The sequence below is a fragment of the Lissotriton vulgaris genome, chromosome 1_1, assembly GCF_964263255.1.
Source record: "Lissotriton vulgaris chromosome 1_1, aLisVul1.2, whole genome shotgun sequence".
NCBI lineage: Eukaryota > Metazoa > Chordata > Amphibia > Caudata > Salamandridae > Lissotriton > Lissotriton vulgaris.
In genome coordinates this window covers 1991751945-1991775069 of record NC_141685.1, presented here as the reverse complement: position 1 = coordinate 1991775069, position 23125 = coordinate 1991751945, and positions in this window count along the sequence as shown.

Sequence of the window (23125 nt, the reverse complement as noted above, 5' to 3'; positions counted from 1 at the left end):
CCTTATAAGGAGACGTCTGTGGTGTATCCATCATTTATTAACCGCCTACTAACCCACGCCTCAAGAAGAGGTTTAACAATCAGCTTGTCAAAGAATGAAAGTGCTTTGAAATAATGCTATTATAAACCCATGACCAGACCTCCAGTTGGCAATTCACTGGCATTAGCAGACAGCACCGCACCCCTAAATGTAGTTCTGTGTGTATGTTCTAGTGAAAGAGCTATAAGATTTCTAAACCCAGCTTCTCATTTTCTAATAAAAGTATGATGTAATAAGCACTGCATTAAAATCTGCAGGTCACAACAGTGGCATTTGTCCAAGAGGGCATCCTCAGGGCATTTATCACAAGAACCTACCCCACAATAACTGTAGTGCTGTGGGCAATGTGGGGCCAGGATAAATGATTACTATTTCCAGCCTCCCTATTGAAAAACTGTGTGATCATGGCCAATCATATTTTCAACATATAACTCTGCTTCATTTTGCTTTAGCATTGCACAGCAGAAGGAGGAGTGAGGGTACTACGCTAGACAGTTGAAATGTATTGCTGCTCTCTTGTAGCTAGAAGGTGGCGATCGAGGCACTGTATGCACAGTGTGTGTATATTGGAGATAGATGCTTTACAAATGTGAAAACATGATGTAAAAGAAACAGATACCTAAAGCCTAGTATGTGAAATGCCTTCAAAAACAAGATGCACTGTGTGTGTGTCTGTGTATGTGTGTGTAACATGTTCTCAAAAATGAGATTCAGTGTGTATATGTGTGACAGGTCATGCGATGCATAAAGCTTGCTGTGTGAGACACAGGGTATCAGATATCATGAGATGCTGAAACAATGCAAAATGTGACACCATGATATGCTCACAGAAATTCCGTATACTGAAATATGCAAAATAAGGTGAGTGTGGGAAATGCTAGTTTACTAAGAAAATCTAAGGTCTTCTTTGAAGCCAGTACAGGCTTTAATTCACAGAATCTTTTGAAGCTTCCAAGTGTCAAGGAGTTATTCTTTTTTGAAAGGCAGTCTAATGTTGTTACCAGTTCAGGAAAGGTTTGTACTAAGTACAGACAGAATGTGTCGTACTAAAACAAATATTTTTGAATGTACTGTAAGCATTTAAACATTAAAGGACAGGCGAGAGTAGAACAGTTCCATATCTGCTAAGGTATGACACCAGTTTTGTTTCTCACTGCGCTGGTGCACATTTGGATAGCTTGCGCTAATGCAAACATCCATGCGGTGTGTGGGATGTCAAGAATAGTTTTTTTTGTAGTGGAAGGGTACCCTTCTGTACAAGAACTATGCTTAAACATAGTTTAATATTTTTGCCACTGCATGTATGCTGTAAAGTGCTGTACATGTGTGCAATTTCAAAAGTTTAGAGGAAAGAAACATTGCTCATTCTTTATGCCTGTCTCGAGGGGGTGTAACCTTTCGGCACAAAGTCCTATCTACCTTTTTCTTTAGTAAATAAGGCTTTGCATCAAAAAACATGGATGGTTGTATGGGAATTTGAGGAAGGGGGCGAGCCACTGAAAACTGGAGCCAGGCTCGAGCGTGAAGCTCAATTTTGCTCAGCTCGAGGTCCTCTTGGAACCTTGAGCCCATATTGAGCTGAGCTTTGGTTTCTGCCTGCCACTCTCCCTCTACTCAGGATGCGGCATTACAGTCAGAGCTGCCCACTGCAGAACTGAGGAACCAGGTTTGAGTCTTGGTGTCGACTCAGCCTCCAGTGATTCTGGGCCAATTAATTAATCTCCAAATGGTGATAAACAATGCATGTGATCTTGTGTAATGTAACTGGCGCTTATATAAAGTTGCACTAAACTTCACTTTACTTTATGTTAGGATGTGTGTTGGAGAGGAAATGCCAGCACAACACTTTGTCTCTGGTTTGTGTCACTTTTTTTGTGACGTAAACCTGGTGAAAAAAAATAATAAATTTCCCCTTGAATCTTTCTGCACATCTTCTGGCAGTTGAACTTATTCTATGTGCAGCCGGTAATACATTTTTAAATGGTCCAACATATTCACTGTGTTTTAACTCCCAGGCTAGTACCTCATAGGTCTATAACGACACAAGCCACTAGTTCCACATGCACCAGCCGGTAATACATATCTGAAGTAATAATATTAACCTAGAGGTGGGTGAGCTACTGAAAGCTCAAGTGGGCTTGAGCCTAAAGCCTGACTCTGGTTCACATTGGGGTCTTGTTTGAACCTCAAGCCCATACAAGCCGAGCTTTCATGTGGCTTCTGCCTGCCACCATCATTATACCAAACACAGGCAAGGGTCAGTATGGTTTTTAATTATTGAATTATTTTTCATTCAGCAGTGCCTCCTGAATGAAAAATAATTCAATAATTAAAAACCATACTGACCCTTGCCTGTGTTTGGTTTTGAACTCTTATGACCTAACAGAGGTAGCATAATAAGTAGGAATGTTATGCTTTGATTTCAGTTGAATATATATATACAGGATTTAAAGTAATTGCGTTCATACCCGACGGAACCATTGTTGAAACTATTGTTGTATTGCCCAGGTTCTTAGGGATACTGGGTTACCCCATAAGAAGTTTACCATCATTATACCAGCATGCATACAAAATATAAAAACAAACAAAATTACATATGAAGTAAAAAGGAGTGGCAAATAAATACCAATTTAGTGGCTGGACTAATCCTGGCGTTCCTGCTTAACCGAATTGTGTGATCTTAGGCAACTATTTTATTTTACCCATCTTACTTTTTTCCCTATTGCATATGAAAGCACCTTCAAATACATGAGTTCAGAGTACCAGCTGTACACAACCTGTTATGTTTCATTTAATAGACTATGATACCACTCTATTTATATTAAGAATGTGAGCTGCAAAAAGTATTCACATGACAATTGTCAGGACAGGAATGGTCCTAAGTTCATGTTTAAAAACTCTCACTTTTAATAAATAATTCTCAGCGCAGTGCTGTAGTGTAATGTATTTATGTCAGAACTTTCACAAGTAAAAAAAAAACACGTTTTTTGAATTTTGAAGAGACTTTGGGATATTTTAAGTGAAGTTGAAATCAAATCAAATCAAAACAAGCTTTATTCGATTTTTGATATAAAATCATAAAAGCATAAAATCACATTTTTACAAATTCTAAAAATAGACAGAATACAATTCATACTATACAGAATAGGCTTGATTGATATCTAAAAAACCATCTTCAATCATTTAATAAAAAAAAACAAGGAAATTACATTAATAATGTATTATCAAGCAGAGCCAATTACAGGGAACCTCTGACATTTATGGCAGCTTTTAAAAAACATGAGACAGCATAAATAACATGTTCATCTCCTAGTTGTAGAAGTTTCACAAATGCTGATCTACATGTACGAATCCCCCAGTGTTGGACCTGTCTGGCTTTTTGCGTAGTCCCTCCAATTTATTATTTATTTTGTCCCCTTTTTGCCCCTCATACCTTTATTAATTTTTGTGTCCACTAGTTTTTTTAGGTGTTGGTCAAGGGGATAGGTGTTCTTTCCCCCTCATAGTTTTTCACCTCAGGCCCAGAGGCCTGTTCTGACAGGAATAGTTGGAGTCACAAAATGGTGGCTACCAACTGCCCTAACTGCCAAACCCAGAACCTGTCCCATAGAGTAGTATAGGGCGTTCCAGAACCTTCTGGTCCCTTCTGGACTTCTGAGGGTCAGCCTATAAAAGGCGGAATGCTGGACAGCCATTTTGTCTAACCAGAGAGAGTCGGCTGGAGGTCAGGCTGTAGCAAAAGGTGGGGGTAGGATAGTTAGAGGGTTGCCTTACTGATTCACCACTCTTCCTCCCTTGGGTTAATTGTCCTGACCCTGCTGTTTTGGATGGCTGGAGACCCTGGGCGCCTGACTAACCCCTAGCTTAAAAATATTGGGGTGTAAAAAGGAGAAGGAGACTGCAGCGCTGCGGAGCGCAGTCCTCTGCCCAGTTGGAGAGACTTTGGAGGAGTGTGCCCCCCCTGTCCCCAGCCTCTGTCCAGTGACTGGTAACTGCTCAAGAACTGTTAGCAGCTCCCCAGGGGTTGGTGTGTGCCAGAGGGTTCTGATCACCCCTCCTTTCTCTTTGCCCTTCCCATTTCACCATCTGCCCCCTCACCTGCGATTGCTGTCAGGTGCTTGCTTCATCCTCTTTAGGCGCAGGAGGAAGGTGACGTGGACGTCGTGAGAGAGCTGCCGGACTCGCAGCCCTCACCCCGGTAGTGTAACCGGGGGTGTTCAATCCTTCCTGCTGAAGAGGGAAGAGGGCGCCCGGATGCTGCAGTGACTCTGGGGCGGAAGCGGAGTCAGCAGCAGGGAAGAGCTACAGAGCCGCTAATCCCCGCGCAGGCCCCGTGAGGAGACAGCAGTGTTTTAGAGAGGGGCGGCGCTTCTACGGAACCGCTAATCCCTGCGCATGCCCTGAGGTGCAGTCGCCCTACAAACTACGGAGGCTCCCTGACGAGGGATCAGCGGGACACGGAAGCTCCCAACGGCGAGATCAGGCCAGCGCGACCTCTCTTCAGCACGGGCCCTATTCCTGAGTGGCCCGGCTGGTGAGGAGGGGAGGCGATGCTGGTGTGCAAGAGATCGGCGGTGAGCTCCAGCTACCTTCAACTTCCCACAACAGCTGAAGCAAACTCCCACAACGAGCCACAAGTAAGGTGGGAATCTGGGTTGGTGAAGGACCGGACCACAGTACTGAAAGGTCCAACAGTTAAGAGTTCCCCACACAAGTCCCTAGTGTGGATTCCAGGGGCAGAGTTGACTAATTTAGGATATTGTGACTGGGAATTCACTCAATGTACTCGAGCACTGCACAGGAAAGCCTCATTGGTCATTAGGGCAGGGCGAGTTGTCAAGTCAGTAATCCTGTCAATACTGTTGAGTGTGATCCCTGTTTTCCTTTGCAGAGGGGGTCAAGGAAAGAAACAAGTGAAGTAGCCATTCAACAATTGCTATTAGAAGAGGCATCTACTAATGTGGTGTTGAAGTACCTATGGTTTGAGGGAAGTAATAAGTTCCTCATACAGCACACGGGTGGTAACATATAACTTGTGTAATTTCTACACTTCTCACTGGGTGTGCACTCTTGTTGTGATTAAAGGTTTAGACACTGTAATGAAGTCAAAGCCAGTAAAGTGGAGTCTAATGTAAAGTAATGTGCTGTTGAAGCTGAGTATTGATATGATTTAACAACTTCAATAGTAATGTGATTTTGTTCTGACAATCTGTAGTGCATTAAGTTGTGATTCTGAAAACAAAAGAGCAGAGATATTATTTTTATAAACCAGCTCATATTTTTCCATATTTTGGTGTAGTGTCATTTTTGTGTGTTATTGCGTGGATTTACTGCTGGGTGGTTTGCAACCTTCACACTTGTGCCTCTAGAATTTATGTCTTACCCTAGGCCAGGCTACCCTAGGTGACCTGACATCCCAGGTTCCAACAGATTGGTGTCTAGCGGTGGGATCCTGACTGTGGTTGCAGCTACTCAATAGTAATTAAACGCAATACACTGGCCTACACCAGGAGTTTTCTCTTTGCGGCCCTCCTGATTTGACTTTTGTTTTTTCAAATTTGTTCCTGGTGGTGGGTGGAGGTAGCTTTAGGTTGCCCTTGCAACTCAAATTTCCTGGTGTGTATAAACTGGTTTTGCCTATTTCAAAATGGAGTTTGCATTAGAAAACCTAGATACCTATTCTGTGGCTCAGCTGAAAGAGTTCTGCCAGAAAATGGGGGTATTTTTCAAGCATGGTGCCAGGAAGGGGGAGCTCCAGACCAGTCTAAGGGCTTGGGTGGAGGCACACCGAGAAAGGAAGGAGGAGGACGAAGGGGCAGACCGGGACACGGTGGTGGAGATAGATGGGTTATTCCACTCTGAGGGGGAAAACTTACTCCCAGGACCAGTGTCCTACTCCAGGAGGGGCAGTAGCGCCTCTGGGGGAAGCTTAACTGAAGCCGAGCTCACTGATAGGAGGGAGAAAAGGCAATTGAGATGGGAGTTGGCTAAGCTGGAGCAGGAGAAGGAGGAGAGGAGGATGGCCCATGAGTTCAGGTTGAAGGAATTAGAACTCAGAATCCTGCGACGGGGGTCCTCTCCTGATATGAATGGTGGCAGCGAGACAAAAGAGACAGCCAGGGAGTCCAGACCCTATTTACCGAAAGACCTTATAGCTAGCTTCAGTCAGAGGGACGACATAGCCAAGTGGTTGGCTGCTTATGAGGTCTCCCTAAGAGCCCATGGGGTGCAGGAGAAGCACTGGGGGGGGTGGTTTGTATAAATACATGCCTCCTGCTGGTCGGGACACCTTGCTGGCCCTGGAACCAGAGGAACAAACCAACTACCCCACCATGAAGCTGGCGTTGGTAAGGAAGTTTGGGCTTACCCCAGAAAGGTACCGTCAGAAGTTCAGGGGGAGCCACAAATTAAGCACCCAGAACTGGGTGGACTTCCTTGACTACGCCAGAAAGGCCTTAGAGGGCTGGGTCAAGGGCAGTGAGGTGAAGGATTATGAGGGATTGTATGATCTATTTTTGAAAGAGCACCTCCTCGAGAAATGTTTTCCCGAGCTGCGCCAACACCTGGTGGACAGCAAGCTGACCAATCCCCGGAAGCTTGCAGAGGAGGCAGACATCTGGGCAAGTACCCGGGTGTCCTCAAAGGGGACTGGAGGGGATTCCCAAAAGGCTGGACAGGGCGCCCCCCAGAAGAAGGAGGGGGGAGAGAAAAAGAGGGAGTTCTCTAAAGGTCCCCAAAATAATTTCCAAGGAAAGGGAGCAGGTTTCACCCCTAAGGCAAACCCGCCCAGAAACCCTAATCCTGGCCAAAGCCAGCAGCCAAGGGTTCTCCACTGTTTCGAGTGTGGTGGTGTTGGACATTATAAGGGAGATGTCAGATGCCCAAAGAGACCACCCCCTCCCACCAGAGGAAAACCACCAGGAGTAGCTAGTGTAGCACTCGGGGAGGAGTTGCCCTTAGATAAGGGGGGTGAGTGGGCGGGTGTCACCTTAGTGTCCCTGGGAGAGCGGGAGATGGTTCCAAAGATCCAGGTGCCCCCAAATACTACAAAGTATGGGCAATGGGTCACCATCAATGGCCAGAGAGGGGAGGCTCTGAGAGATACAGGAGCCAGTATGACTATGGTGAGAAGTCAACTGGTGTCTCCAGAGCAGGTGGTTCCCAATGTACTCCACCCCGCCGCGATGGCTGACGGCAGAATGGGCCACTATCCAGTGGCTGAGGTTCCCTTTGAGTGGGAGGGGGTTGCAGGTTCACTTCGAGTTGCCGTAAGCCCTGCCGTGCCAGTTGATTGTCTGCTGGGGAATGATATGGAGCACAACAGTTGGAGAGAGGTGGAATACCGGACGCACTCTGCGATGCTGGGTACACCTGATTGGGCCTGTGCGAGCACACGGTCTGCGACTGCCCGGAGAGGGAGTTCGCCTGGGTTGGAGCCTGGAACAATGGCCCAACCAGCTGCCAAAAAGGGACAGACCCGGAGACAGGAAGAGCCTGCTTCGGCTTCCACACCCCATGTGATAGATCGGCCACCTCCGGTGGTGGACCAGGAGTCCGTGGAGGGGGAAGTAGACTCTCTGGAGGATTTACCCATCCCTGCTGAGTGGCATGTGGAGGGAGGTCCTACCAGAGAGGAATTCTATAAGGGGCAGAGGGAGTGCCCCCCCCTTGAGGGACTGAGGCGACAGGCTGAAGCCCAGGCAGCAGGTGATGTTACGGGACACTACCATATTTACTGGGAGGATGGACTCCTCTACAGTGAACCCAAGGTACCCTTACCTGGTTCATCAAGGGTCTTGGTAGTCCCACAACAATACCGAGCCTTTCTGCTGGAATTGGCTCATGCTATACCCTTGGCAGGACACTTAGGCCAGGACAAGACCTTTGCTCGGCTTGTCCTCCACTTTTACTGGCCTCAGATGAAAGTGGCGTCCAACACTTACTGTCGGACATGTGTATCCTGCCAGGCCAGTGGGAAAACAGGGGTGAAGCTGAAGGCTCCCCTGGAACCACTACAGGTCGTTAGCACACCCTTTGAGAGGGTGGGCATCAACATTGTAGGGCCTTTAGATCCACCAACAACAGCTGGTCACAGGTTTATCTTGGTTCTGGTGGATCATGCCACACAGTACCCAGAGGCAATTCCTCTGAGGACAGTCACTGCACCTGTGGTGGCTAGAGCCCTAATGGGGATCTTTACCCGAGAGGGATTCCCCAAGGAAGTTGTGTCTGACAGGGGGACCAACTTCATGTCAGCTCACATGCAGGCGATGTGGAAGGAGTGTGGAGTGACCTACCGGTTCACCACTCCTTATCACCCCCAGTCGAATGGACTGGTTGAGAGGTTCAATAAGACCTTGAAGGGCATGATCAGAAGTCTGCCCGAAAGCCTGCGGAGGAAATGGGACGTCCTCCTACCCTGTTTGCTCTTTTCCTAAAGGGAAGTGCCACAGAAGGGAGTGGGCTTCAGCCCCTTTGAACTTCTGTATGGGCACCCTGTACGCAGTCCTCTCAGCCTGGTGAAGGATGGTTGGGAGAAGTCTCCTAGGAAACCCCCCCAGGATGTGGTGAGCTACATGCTGGCCTTCAAGTTGTGGAAGCAAGCTTCTGACAACTTGGAGGCCAGCCAGGCAGTCATGAAAGAGTGGTATGACCACAATGCTCACCAGGTGGAACTGGAGCCTGGCCAGAAAGTGTGGGTGATGGAGCCTGGAGAGCTTAGTGCCCTCCAGGATCGCTGGACAGGCCCCTTTGAAGTGTTGGAGAAGAAGGGTAAGGCCACATACCTGGTGGACCTTAAGACCCCTCGACAGCCCCTACAGGTGCTGCATGCCAACCGACTCAAACCCCACCATGAGAGGCCCGAGGTCATGTTGATGATGGTGACTGATGGGGAAGAGGAAGCGGAAAGCGAACCTCTCCCAGATTAATTCTCGTCTCAAAAGAAGGATGGGTCAGTGGAGGGAGTGATTCTCTCTCCCACTCTAACTCCTGAGCAGCGGGAGGACTGCCGCCAGATACTGGAGCAGTACTCTACGTTGTTCTCCCTTGTACCGGGAAGGACTCACCTGTGTACCCATGATGTGGACACAGGGGACAGCCCACCAGTGAAGTCAAAGACCTACCGGCTGTCCGACGAGGTGAAGGATAGCATCCATGGAGAGGTTGCCAAGATGCTAGAGCTGGGAGTTATCGAACCTTCCAACAGTCCTTGGTCCAGTCCAGTGGTGCTCGTGCCAAAAGCCGCGCCACCAGGCACCACACCCGAACTGAGGTTCTGTGTGGATTACCGAGGACTGAACTCAGTGACAAAGACTGATGCTCATCCGATCCCTAGGGCGGATGAATTAATTGACCGGCTAGGAGCTGCCCAATACCTAAGGACCTTTGACCTCACTTCAGGGTACTGGCAGATCACCTTGACAGATGGAGCAAAGGAAAGGTCAGCCTTCTCCACGCCTGAGGGACACTTCCAATTTTGTGTAATGCCCTTTGGGCTCAAAAATGCCCCTGCCACATTTCAGCGGCTGGTGAACCAGGTCCTCTCTGGAAAGGAGAGCTTCTCTGCTGCTTACCTGGATGACATTGCTGTCTTCAGTAGCAGTTGGGAGGACCATTTGCAACATTTGCAAGCAGTTCTCCAGGCCCTGAAACAAGCTGGATTGACCATCAAAGCCAGCAAATGCCAGATTGGGCAGTGGTCGGTTGTGTACCTTGGACACTTGGTGGGTAGGGGGACTGTGCAGCCCCTGCAGGTGAAGATTGAGGCAATCATGGCCTGGGAACCCCCCAAGACACAGACTGAGGTCCGAGCTTTCCTGGGCCTCACAGGCTACTACCGTCGCTTTGTGAAGGGGTATGGCACTATTGTAGCGCGTCTCACAGAGCTCACCTCTAAGAAACAACCTCGACGGGTAGTTTGGACGGGAGCTTGTCAGCAAGCTTTTGAGAAACTAAAGCAGGCAATGTGTGCAGCACCGGTCCTGAGGGCCCCAGACTTCTCCAAGGAGTTCATTGTCCAGACAGATGCATCAGAACATGGCATTGGGGCAGTGTTATCGCAACTAAATGAAGAGGGCCTGGATCAGCCTGTGGTCTTCTTATCCAGGAGACTGCTTCCCCGGGAACAGAAGTGGAGTGCAATTGAGAGGGAAGCTTTTGCGGTGGTGTGGGCTCTGAAGAAGCTGCGGCCATACCTGTTTGGCTCGCACTTCCTGGTTCAGACTGACCACCGACCCCTTCGTTGGCTGATGCAAATGAAGGGGGAAAATCCCAAGCTGTTGAGGTGGTCCATTTCCCTACAGGCAATGGACTTCCGGGAGGAACATCGGCCTGGAGTGGACCACGCCAATGCAGACGGTCTCTCCAGGTATTTCCGCCTTAGTGATGAGGACTCCCAAGGGGTTGGGTAGTTCTCCCCACTTTCAGCTGGGGGGGACGCGTGTTGGACCTGTCTGGCTTTTTGCATAGTCCCTCCAATTTATTATTTATTTTGTCCCCTTTTTGCCCCTCATACCTTTATTAATTTTTGTGTCCACTAGTTTTTTTAGGTGTTGGTCAAGGGGATAGGTGTTCCTTCCCCCCTCATAGTTTTTCACCTCAGGCCCAGAAGCCTGTTCTGACAGGAATAGTAGGAATCACAAAATGGTGGCTACCAACTGCCCTAACTGCCAAACCCAGAACCTGTCCCATAGAGTAGTATAGGGCGTTCCAGAACCTTCTGGTCCCTTCTGGACTTCTGAGGGTCAGCCTATAAAAGGCGGAATGCTGGACAGCCATTTTGTCTAACCAGAGAGAGTCGGCTGGAGGTCAGGCTGTAGCAAAAGGTGGGGGTAGGATAGTCAGAGGGTTGCCTTACTGATTCACCACCCTTCCTCCCTTGGGTTAATTGTCCTGACCCTGCTGTTTTGGATGGCTGGAGACCCTGGGCGCCTGACTAACCCCTAGCTTAAAAATATTGGGGTGTAAAAAGAAAAAGGAGACTGCAGCGCTGCGGAGCGCAGTCCTCTGCCCAGTTGGAGAGACTTTGGAGGAATGTGCCCCCCCTGTCCCCAGCCTCTGTCCAGTGACTGGTAACTGCTCAAGAACTGTTAGCAGCTCCCCAGGGGTTGGTGTGTGCCAGAGGGTTCTGATCACCCCTCCTTTCTCTTTGCCCTTCCCATTTCACCATCTGCCCCCTCACCTGCGATTGCTGTCAGGTGCTCACTTCATCCTCTTGAGGCGCGGGAGGAAGGTGACGTGGACGTTGTGAGAGAGCTGCCGGACTCGCAGCCCTCACCCCGGTAGTGTAACCGGGGGTGTTCAATCCTTCCTGCTGAAGAGGGAAGAGGGCGCCCGGATGCTGCAGTGACTCTGGGGCGGAAGCGGAGTCAGCAGCAGGGAAGAGCTACAGAGCCGCTAATCCACGCGCATGCCCCGTGAGGAGACAGCAGTGTTTTAGAGAGGGGCGGCGCTTCTACGGAACCGCTAATCCCTGCGCATGCCCTGAGGTGCAGTCGCCCTACAAACTACGGAGGCTCCCTGACGAGGGATCAGCGGGACACGAAAGCTCCCAACGGCGAGATCAGGCCAGCGCGACCTCTCTTCAGCACGGGCCCTATTCCTGAGTGGCCCGGCTGGTGAGGAGGGGAGGCGACGCTGGTGTGCAAGAGATCGGCGGTGAGCTCCAGCTACCTTCAACTTCCCACAACAGCTGAAGCAAACTCCCACAACGAGCCACAAGTAAGGTGGGAATCTGGGTTGGTGAAGGACCGGACCACAGTACTGAAAGGTCCAACAGTTAAGAGTTCCCCACACAAGTCCCTAGTGTGGATCCGAGGGGCAGAGTTGACTAATTTAGGATATTGTGACTGGGAATTCACTCAATGTACTCGAGCACTGCACAGGAAAGCCTCATTGGTCATTAGGGCAGGGCGAGTTGTCAAGTCAGTAATCCTGTCAATACTGTTGAGTGTGATGCCTGTTTTCCTTTGCAGAGGGGGTCAAGGAAAGAAACAAGTGAAGTAGCCATTCAACAATTGCTATTAGAAGAGGCATCTACTAATGTGGTGTTGAAGTACCTATGGTTTGAGGGAAGTAATAAGTTCCTCATACAGCACACGGGTGGTAACATATAACTTGTGTAATTTCTACACTTCTCACTGGGTGTGCACTCTTGTTGTGATTAAAGGTTTAGACACTGTAATGAAGTCAAAGCCAGTAAAGTGGAGTCTAATGTAAAGTAAGGTGCTGTTGATGCTGAGTATTGATATGATTTAACAACTTCAATAGTAATGTGATTTTTGTCCTGACAATCTGTAGTGTATTAAGTTGTGATTCTGAAAACAAAAGAGCAGAGATATTATTTTTATAAACCAGCTCATATTTTTCCATATTTTGGTGTAGTGTCATTTTTGTGTGTTATTGCGTGGATTTACTGCTGGGTGGTTTGCAACCTTCACACTTGTGCCTCTAGAATTTATGTCTTACCCTAGGCCAGGCTACCCTAGGTGACCTGACATCCCAGGTTCCAACACCCAGGATTTAAGGATTGGTAGCAAAAACAGCTTTCTGGGATTCATATAAAATTTACAAAATAACGCAAAGTGAATATTCGATTGGGGTGAACTGTTATCACAAGGGCAAATTAGTTTGGCAGCAGACCAATTGTTACAAGTTGGTAGAGTGACCATACGGAAAAAGGTACCCAATCGAAAGCGTGTCAACAACATGCGGTAGTAAGGGCTCTGAACCAGGACGAGGTAAAGTTGTAATCCCTCGCAAGGTGTAATTTCCTGAAATCTGAGCACAGTGGTTTTAGATTTTTCATGATTCCATCTGATGTTATCGAGGTGAGTGGCCACCATATTTTTCAGTAAGGATCTAGTAATCCCTTCTAAGGTGGTAGGCTTGTCAAAGAACTCTGGATGACCTAATTCAATGAACAAGTTTCTCACGTAAGATAGCCACCTGATGTTAGCTACCTCGTCCAATGCCAGACAGTCGCTGATTAGGTCTCTATTCAGCGTGGTTTCTTTCGTAACCCAAACCTTATGCCATAGCAGGATAGGGGACATCCTGATGATATCACTAAAGTAGATGACTCCCACTTCAATGTGTGTCATGTAAGTTGATGTAGTTTTTGATACACCCAGTAAGGAACGAATAAACTGGTTTTCACAACATTGTAAATTCTGGGCACTCTCGATTCCCCATAACCCTGCACCATACGTGGCCGTAGATACACACTTTGCCTTGTATATGTGTATTAATTCTTTGACGGGTGTGCCGCCAATTTTTACAGAAAAATTTCTTAGGGCACCTATTGTCCGGGTAAAAGCCAATTTCCTAGCTGCTATTGCCAACCACCCCGCCTATCGAACATTACTCCCAGATAACAAAACCCTCCTTAACTTTGATGCACAGGGCATGGTATAAGTTTTAGAAATGTTCACCCTTAGGCCTCTGTCCCTCGTAAATTTTTTCACTGCCCGCTGTAATCCGAGCCTCGTTCGTGACATTAATGCCGCATCGTCGGCGTATAGTAGGATAGGCACCGGGGACCCGTTTACAGAGGGGTAGTCATATAATGAGTCTGTTAAATATTGCCCAATAGAATTGATATATAGGGTAAATAACAGCGGTGCTAATATACAACCTTGTCTAACCCCTCTCAGTATGGAAAATGTATCTGAGCATTCTCCTTGTTGACCGAACCTCACTCTAGCACCTGCATCCTAAAATAGTTCTTTTATAAAGGTGATGATTTAATCATCGATGCCAATATCACGAAGTGTTATCCAGAGGAGCCCGTGGTCAACGCAGTCAAATGCGGAACTTAAATCAACAAAAGTGATATAAAGTTTTCCGCATTTGGCCTGGGTATATTTGGAGATGAGTAGAGACAGGTTTAGACATTGTTCAATCGTCCCTTTCCCTGTTCTAAACCCATATTGTAACTTGGAAATAACATGGTGATCCTCCTCCCAGGATTGGATTCTGTCCAGAATTATTCTGCCGGCCACTTTCATAAAGGCATCCAAAAGAGAGATTGGCCTGTAACAGGTGGGGTCATTTCTATTGCCTTTCTTGAAAAACTGGGATCACAATGGCATCAGGCCAAGTAGAAATGAACCCACGCTGGTTGGCCTTATTTAAAACGTTCGTAAGCAAAGGGGCCCACAGATCCAACTCTGCCTTATAAACATCGATCGGGATGCAATCAGGACCTGGTGCCTTGCCTGATGCACTTTCTTTAATGGCTACGAGTACCTCATGACAACTGAACGTTATATCCATGGGAAATGGATTGCAATAAATAGAATCACTTGAGGTGACAGTGGGTACGCTTGATGTAGATAAGTTCGCCCCAGCTATCGGTTTATTGTATAGTTGTCTGAAATGAGTGACCCATGTATCACCTGTTATTGCAACATCTATGGTATTTTCGCCCGTGTTTTGCAGAAATGGGGACTTGACCACTTTCCAGAAAGCGGTATTGTCTCTTAGGCGAGAAGCCTCAATCAAGAACGCCCAGGCCTCTTTTTTCAAAGCAGATTTTCTCGCCTTAATGGACAATTTATATGACCTTCTAGCTTGGCGGTTTTTTAAAGCTTTCGTACAGTCGCTATCAAACCATCCTTGCGATTTGTTAGTACCGCGTCTAGGTGCTCTAAACAGAAGGTTCTTTATCGCTAGTTGGATTTTCGAGAATGCGGTCAATACAACATCAGGGTCCTCATTATCTCCCAAGCACCGCAAAATGTCGCCAAAAGAAGATGATATTACATTTTTCAGAAACCCGGCGGGTTCAACCCTTTTCCATTTAATGACATAACCATTTCTTGCCATCAAATTGATCTTTGGATTATAGTAACAAGTGCCCGATTCTCTACTTGATGCCCCCCTGAGTTTTACAGTAAGTGTTATAGGATAATGATCACTAAGTAAAACTTTTCCTAATTCCCGGTTGTTTACGAACCTTGCGGGCGTGGAGGTCATTAGGACAAAATCTATGATAGAGTTACTGCCACGACCGTTAAAGGTTGGTTGAAAAGGGACAGGCGGTGAGCATAACTCATTTGCAAAAGACAAATCAAAGAGATTACCTATCTTTGTGTGGGTAAAATGTGTGGGACTGTCTACCCCATATTCTGCTAGGCCGCACATACCTGTTACATGGTGGGGACAGATGGTACAATTGAAGTCACCAACCCAAATTATCACCTTTTCACCTGGTATTTCTTCTTCGAGCGAGATTAGGCTAGTCATGAGAGTACAAAGAGTGGGCTCTATCATGTTACTGGACACGTTGTTATAAAAGTTAACTAAGATAATATTGTGTGTAAGGCCCTATCTAAACACCAAAATTTGGTAATGCAAAGTGGAAAGAAACTTAAGTACTTTAACATCCCCTGTCGTTGCTAGGTATATGCAAAGGCCTCCTTTGTTTCGACCCTGGGTACTAGGGAGGGCAGGTGAATGAAATGTTTGATATCCACTAATGTGCTGTTCCTCCATCAACCATGTTTCTTGTAAACATATTATACTATGTTTCTTGACAACGTCTAGCCAAGTTTGCAGGGAAACCTTATTGGCTCACCCGCTACGTTCCAAGAAAGCAGGGTATGGGGTATCTCACTAGTGTTCTTTGGGAGGGGGTTATCACTGATATTAATATTTGTAGTTATTGGGAGAGTGCAATCAGGGATGACCTGCGTAGCAGTTAACATGGGGATATTTCACTAGGGAAAGTGTTCCGATTACAGGAGCCTAGTTCTTCTGGGGGGTCCGCAACCGGACCATCATTAGGCGTAACCAATACGTATGGATTTAGGTTAGATTGGTCCGCGGGGCTAATAATGTTAACCAGCATCTCTACCTGTGGAGTATCATGGTGCTTCTGTAGTTAGGGTCTTTATTGGAGCAAATGTACCCTTGCCCACAGAGGGTTTTGCCTGTCAATCCAAATCTTCGAGGCCCGACAAAACATTATATCTATTATTAAAAGGAATTTGCCAGAATGGTGCATATGGGGGGAGAGGAACAGGATCTGCGTTTCCCCCCCAAAACCTGGGTAGCCTGTTAGCGGGACTAGAATTGTGCCACGAAGGTCTCCTTATAATTGGGTGTATATTGAATAAAGAAGGGACGCGGGCACGGTGTAAGGAATTATTAAATGTATCTCCACCGTGCCAAGAAGAAACCAGTGGCTGAGGGTAAAAATAACTCAGATCTCTCGTTGAGATGCCGTTTGATCCCGGGGCCTCATACCAGTCAGTGATATGGGTAACCACCCTGTGGTCTCTAAAATTGATAACAACTACATCCCAGGTAGATCTTTAGGCCTCTGTCCCACCCAGGTCAACCTTCTCACGTTCACTATCTCTCAATCTAGGTGAGGGGGCAGTGGCCTGTTGTTTCTGAGCCAATAGACTACCTTATTCTTTAAGTCTAGATTGCCTTCCCTCTTACCTTCCATGAGTTTAGGGACCCCCGTGAGGACGATTACAAAAGGGGCTGAATCGGGGTGTAAATCTATGTGGTAGTGGGTTTTGTTGCTATTTTTCTCAAGAGGGCTGACTCTATCCGAATTTGCAATATTGAATTTTAATTTAGAGGGTGGATTTGTTTTGTGGGTGCTATCAATTGTCCCTCTATCCTGATGTCCCTTCAGCTTCATTACCCTAACAGGACTTTTACTGCCTTTATTGTTTCGTGCATTTCCTGGGGGAAGTAATTTCTCTCCTACCTGTGCCTCTCTATCAATATTTTGAACCAATTGCTGTGTTAATTTGGGAAATGTAGGCCTCAGGGATTTTGAGTTTGTAAGCTTATTCGTTTTTGCTTCCTTATGGCCAATAAGATTTACAGGTGGTACGATGGCTGGGGGCGCCAGTACAGGCTTCACTAGGTCCTTGATTAGCCCTGTATTTGTACCAATTGCCTGCTCTAGAATCCCCAGCCAATGCTCTATTCTTTTTAGTCTCTCTATTAACGGTAATATAAGGGATCTAAATAGTTGTTCCATACTTCCTATTAATTCGGTACTCGATGTTTCTTGTAACGGACAATGTGGTAAGGTAACTGAGTCTGGTGTTGTACCTGCATTAGATGAGGGGGCTTTAGGGGATTTACCAAAGTCGGTGTGACTAGTCTTATTTCTCTGTAATCCACTCCCCCTCTTTCTCCTTTTTCTTGGTGGTGAACCTTGTACTCGAGGTGGCTTTGATTTTTTAGCCTTTTTTCGGATAACCTCTACAACTGGAGAGGACGACTCAGCTAGTACTTCAACCTCTGGTATCGTGTTACTAAGGGAGTCTGAAACATTTATAAGCAGTTCATTAGTCATATCGGATGAGGGAGTTGTGTCTCGGAGAAGCATTGGGATGCTGTCATTACTAGTTATCTCAATGTCTTCATTTTCAATGTGAAGACTCGTGTGTGGAGAGGTAACTTGCTGTAACGCGCCCAAGGACGAGCGATTGTTTTTCATAAACTCAATTGAGCGACGTCGCTCAGCAAGTATACTTTTCCTATCCTTCTCCACAGAGCCCCTAATAAGATAATTGTCAAGTGTTCCTCTATTTACTCCTACTGCCAACGTAGATGTTCCTTTAATAAGACTCAAGGCCATGGTTCCAGAGGGCAATGTGAAACACACTTAAACATAAGCATAGGAGTAATGTCAACCATGAACGAGGGCAGACAGTGTTTATAGAATGCTTTTGACCAGACAGTGATGTATGTCAACTTACTAGAATATACCACAAGCTGCTCAGCCCGGCCTCCTCTGGCCTCTGAGGGCCACAGAGGGCCCGCCCTTTGCCCTGGCTTAGCCCGGCACGCTCCTGCGCGCTCCTGCACAGCGGGGTTACCGTTCAATTTTATTTGCGACTTGTGGGCGGGGCAGGCAGGCAGCGCGGACCAGGTGGACTGCCGAGCAGGGACTCCTGGTAGAGCGAGTCCCTGCAATGCCGCTCCAAAGGGCCTCCTCAACGTCCACAAACAGCCACCACGGCCCCCAGGCGTCCAGAGCAGCGAACAACGACGGCTCCCAGCAGCTCCCAGAAACTTAGCGCCACGAAGCGGCACCCGCGTAGCGGGTGCGGCTGGAAGTTGGGAAAGGCACAGCGTTCAACCAGCAGATATCCCACACAGGTGGGCGTGAGTTAACATAAGGATCCCAATGGTCGGGCAGGAAGCAGGTCTTTTTAATCGGGTGGCGTCCTGTGGGCGGGGCAGGCAGGCAGCGCGGACCAGGTGGACAGCCGAGCAGGGACTCCTGGTAGAGCGAGTCCCTGCAGTGCCGCTCCAAAGGGCCTCCTCAACGTCCACAAACAGGCACCACGGCCCCAGGCGTCCAGAGCAGCGAGCAACGACGGCTCCCAGCAGCCCCCGGAATCCTAGCGCCACGAAGCGGCACCCGCGCAGCGGGTGCGGCGAGAAGTTGGGAAAGGCACAGCGGGAAAGGCACAGCATTCAACCAGCATATATCCCACACATGTGAGCGCGGTTTAACAAAAGTGAAGTTTGGTGTATGATTTTCATGGGAAACATTTTCAGGACTCAGCTCATGCATGGGCTCTAAGAGCCAAGCCAGATCTTTGGCTTGGCTCTTGCCTTTATAGTAACCAACTGAACTTTACTCTCTGAAGAAAGGATTTCCCATAGATCATGGAGTACCAAATTATAGGACAGTATTGACTTAATTATGCAGCAGTAAAATCGAATATACGACGTTACAACGATAAACATTAGTTAGCATGCTTTTACATGCTTTTTGACTTCACATACAGTAACTTTCACCAACTCCGCAACCTCATTCGGTAAGTAGCGATTTTTTTTCACACTATAATTTTAGTTTCATTCTTAATATTTTAGAGTACCTTATCAGAACAAGGATTGGTTGGCCCGTGCTGATTTTCTTTCTGATTTCCAATTTGAAACAAGGGGAGCCATACTCTAATAATACTCCGTTACTCTTTTCCATTTCCAAAACATGCATGCTTTTTGATATTGTGTAAAAACTTGAGCAAAAAGTAAACTAATACTCGGGTACTCTTTTAACAAAATACTATACTGATTTGCTTTGTAACGCAATTTGCGTTGTAACGCTATTAGCGTTGTAAAAGGATGCAATTTAAAGGCACGCGTAATAAAGACACCTGCGAAGAAAAGGTTGCGTTGTAAAGGAATACCGAAGTAATAGTTACGTTGTAATGGTGGTTTACCATAAAATCACATTGTGCTGCATAATGTGACTCTTTTTGTGATGGTGTAACTTCATTATATTGACATTTTTACAAATCGTACCACTGTATGGACAAAGGTTTTACCTTAGTAACTGTTTGACGCCCAAAGGTTGCATATATGTCTTATGTGGTGATCAGAGTTATGCTTCTACCATGCATTTTCGCTGCTCGTATGCATGAGTTTGAGGTGAAAAGTAGTAAGAGATGGATTGCACTCGATTGATTCACATGTATGGATGGATAGAAGTGTGTGAGTGTCTTGAGACCTATGTTTGCCTTCAGAGGTGCAAACCCATTGCTTCAAAAAGTAAAAAAAAAGCCCATTAATTCAACAATCCCCCTCAAAGCAGCTTCTATAGAAGGAAAATGCAACATGCACCTTACATTGCATTAACATTTATATTCTGTCATAAATATTTATGTTGCAGCTTTTTGGGACTCACAAGAGATAGGAAAGTGCTCTAGAAATACCCATGTAATGATATAGCATAACTGTCTTGCTCATTTATATGTTAAAGGAAACTTGTGTAACCTCTCCTTTGTAGCAGTTAATAGTGTGACAAGGTACTACTGCAGTGTATTTGTCAATGGAGAGAGCTATGCTAGTGGAGCCATTCATCTCCGTTTATCTGTCCCCACCAAGTCTTTAATTGAGACCTTGCAAGTGGGCTGAAGAGAATGCTTGACTGCAAGAGGCACAATAAGCAATTAAAAAACAAATCTTTCTCTACTTTTAAAAGGCATATGAATAACTCATGAAGTACTAGAGCCTGGCACACAGTCAGATAAGAATGTTCTGTGTCAAGGAAGCTGCACTAGCCTGGGCTACATCACAGGAGACAGGTGGTGCAGGGGAACTGAGGCCTTTTTAGTGCAATGCGAGTTGCGCACTTGGAGTCAGAAAAAGAGACATGCTGAATTTAAGTCAGCAGCTCTTTGAAACTTCATTAGTTTTACAGTCCCCTTGTTTTTAACAGGGATTGCCTCGCTATCTCTCTTTTTAAACGTGAAGGTCGTTTGTTCTCTACGTCCATCCCCACCCTTGTTCCCCACACCTCCAAAATCTTGGGGGGATAAATCCCCTGCTCCCTCCGCAGTTCCTACGCTCATGTACATCATGATACATTAATCACACCCGTAAAAATTCAATGAGTGATTACAGATTTATTTTTCAAAAAGGCTGAGGGCTTAATGTAGAGAATGGCAACATGGACTGAAACTTCAAACAGACATCATTGCTCAATACCAAGAAATTGACCCTTTGCTCCCCTCAACTCAATTAACTGTATTATACAGTATGTGTAAGTACTCTTTAGGGCCAGAACTTGCAGACATACTTTGAAAATGCTGCCAACAGAGAATGCGTTTTTTTTACAAGGGTTTAGAGCAACAAGAAGTAACCTTAGTTTTTCCAGTTTCTTCTTTGAGGCTGAGAGATTGGTCTCCACAAACTCAAAACTTGGTTAAGGTCAATTATGTCCGTGAAAAAACTGAATCACGCCATATGCAACATTTATAAAGAGATGATGGAATCATTTGACATACAGACAATAGCAAAATAATTTGTTCTCCACACTGAAGGGTGCAAGAAAAAAACTTGTTTTTTCAAACAAAAGCTCGAGAGGTTAGTATGACTACCTGCATCAAAAGAATGGTTTCTGATTGGTAGAGTTGCAATAAATGTTGCTAAGAAAGTTTTGTTAATTTCTTTTTCTCTCCCACCCTTGTTTGCTTGGTGAATGAAGATGCAAGGTTTCATGTTTGTGCACATATTTTCTAATTACTTTACAGATTGTAATCTATACTACTATTATAAAGAGAGAACTTGCACCTTTTGGCAAGGTAAACTCGGGAACCACAGCGCCAATCCACACACCCAATACATTTTTGTAATCCTCAGGGTGTGTAGATGGACATAGGCTCCATAACATAAAATTAAAACGTAAATAAAAAAATTAAAATTAAAAAACAAAGTAGTCCCTTGCAACTAGCGCCGGCCGCGACGTCTGCGTGAGGGGAGGAGCGGCCGGCGTTCACCAGAACCAGGAAGAGCAGCGCGACGTCTGAGTGAGGGGAGGAGCGGCGAGAAGCAGAACCAGGAAGAGCCGGAGGACAACAGCGCCGGCATGAGAGAACCGGAGGAGCCGGCGGGAAGCGGAGGAGCACTGAGAGATACGTTGTGGTTGCACCGCCGTGTTGCTGAAGTCTGGGCGGGAGGGAGTCGGCGGGTGCACCGGCGTGTTGTTGAAGTCCGGGCGGGAGGCGGGAGGCGGGGGGCGGGAGGGAGTCAGCGGGTGCACCACCGTGTTGTTGAAGTCCGGGCGGGAGGCGGGAGGCGGGGGGCGGGAGGGAGTCGGCGGGTGCACTGCGTGTTGCTTAAGTCCAGGGCGGCAGGCGGGGGGCGGGGGGCGGGAGGCGGGAGTTAGTTCTGCCCTGGGATAATGCAGCCCGCAGCCCCCTTCTGCCCCAGGCAACGCTGGGGCGGGCTGCTAGTTAATAATAAAGCTCAATTACGGACTGTGACTACATGCTCTCCTTTCTTGCTATTTCACTTCAGAACTATCCAACCGTATACATTTATTGAAGCTTGCAGCTCTCAGACAACAGGCACTTTCTGTAGGTTCAATGAAAAGCCCCCAAGGCTGTCATTGCCCCCCCCCCTCCGCCCCCAGAAATGTAGTGTCTCCTACTCCCCTGCACCTACATGTGATTGTCCTAAGCCAAGAAAAAACTCTGGTTCTACGCTTTTCAAACATTTTTCTTAAGTTTCCCCATGCCTTCCATAACCTTCATTGGGTGGCAATTATCTGCTAGGTCTTAAAAGCTCTGTGATACCCCTGAGGTAATGTCTGTTCTAAAAAGCCTAAAAACATAGAATAGATATTTATAGATAGAAGGCCAATAAAAAAGGTATCATTTTAAGTATTGCAGACTTTCTCTATTAAGTGTACATTTTGCTGCAATTATTGTAATATTCAAACTTATTTGTGCTTTCTGTAATAATGCCAGTTGCCATGTTAATCTGATCCAAATGGCCAGCTTTGCGCTGGCCAGAAACCCATTGCACTCCAGAAAGCTTCTTAGCAAGGAGCAAAAGAAAGGATTCATTTCAACTGTCCCTGTGAGTGTGTCACTCATCGTCATTTTTATTACAGACGATCTATTGCCCAGAGGAAGCCATCCATTATGCAGGCTTTTTTCTGTCTAAGGGAACAGGCTAAATCCATACTTGCACAGGGGCAACCACGGGCAATGAGGTAGACGAAGAGCTTCTACTTCAGGCTGCAGACCTTTGTTTATAAACACATTTATATATAGATTTGGAAATATTTGTCATCTATTTCTATTTAAAATACGATCTCAAATAAAAAAAATGACAGTCCTCTCTTTGTCCACTCTTTGTTATTTTCGAACTGAATTTTACAAACTTTGTTAAGCTCAATCTCCAGATCACTGTGGAAAATTCCTATTTCTACAGCAAGGTGGGCACATTGGCTGCTGGCTGGATCCTAGGATGACAGACAGAGATATTGAGCCACAAACCGGATTCACTTCAAGCCTTGCTTCCAAACACCAGCTTCTTTAGAAATGAGTGAGTTAACAAATTAACAATCAGGCAAAGTTAGCAGAAAGTATTTAAAAGGAATGGATGGAATTATGCTCTAGGATAAAGCCATGTCTTCATCCTTTTTCTAAATGGACGAAGATCCTCCAGCTGTCTCAACTCAGGTGGTAGAATGTTCCAGAGCCAGGCAGCGGCAGTGCTGAAGGCCCGGCCTCCTGATTTCGTTCTTTTAAATCTTGGCACTTTCACCAGTTTGTCGGAGGAAGAGCGAAGGCTCTGAGCAGGTGCC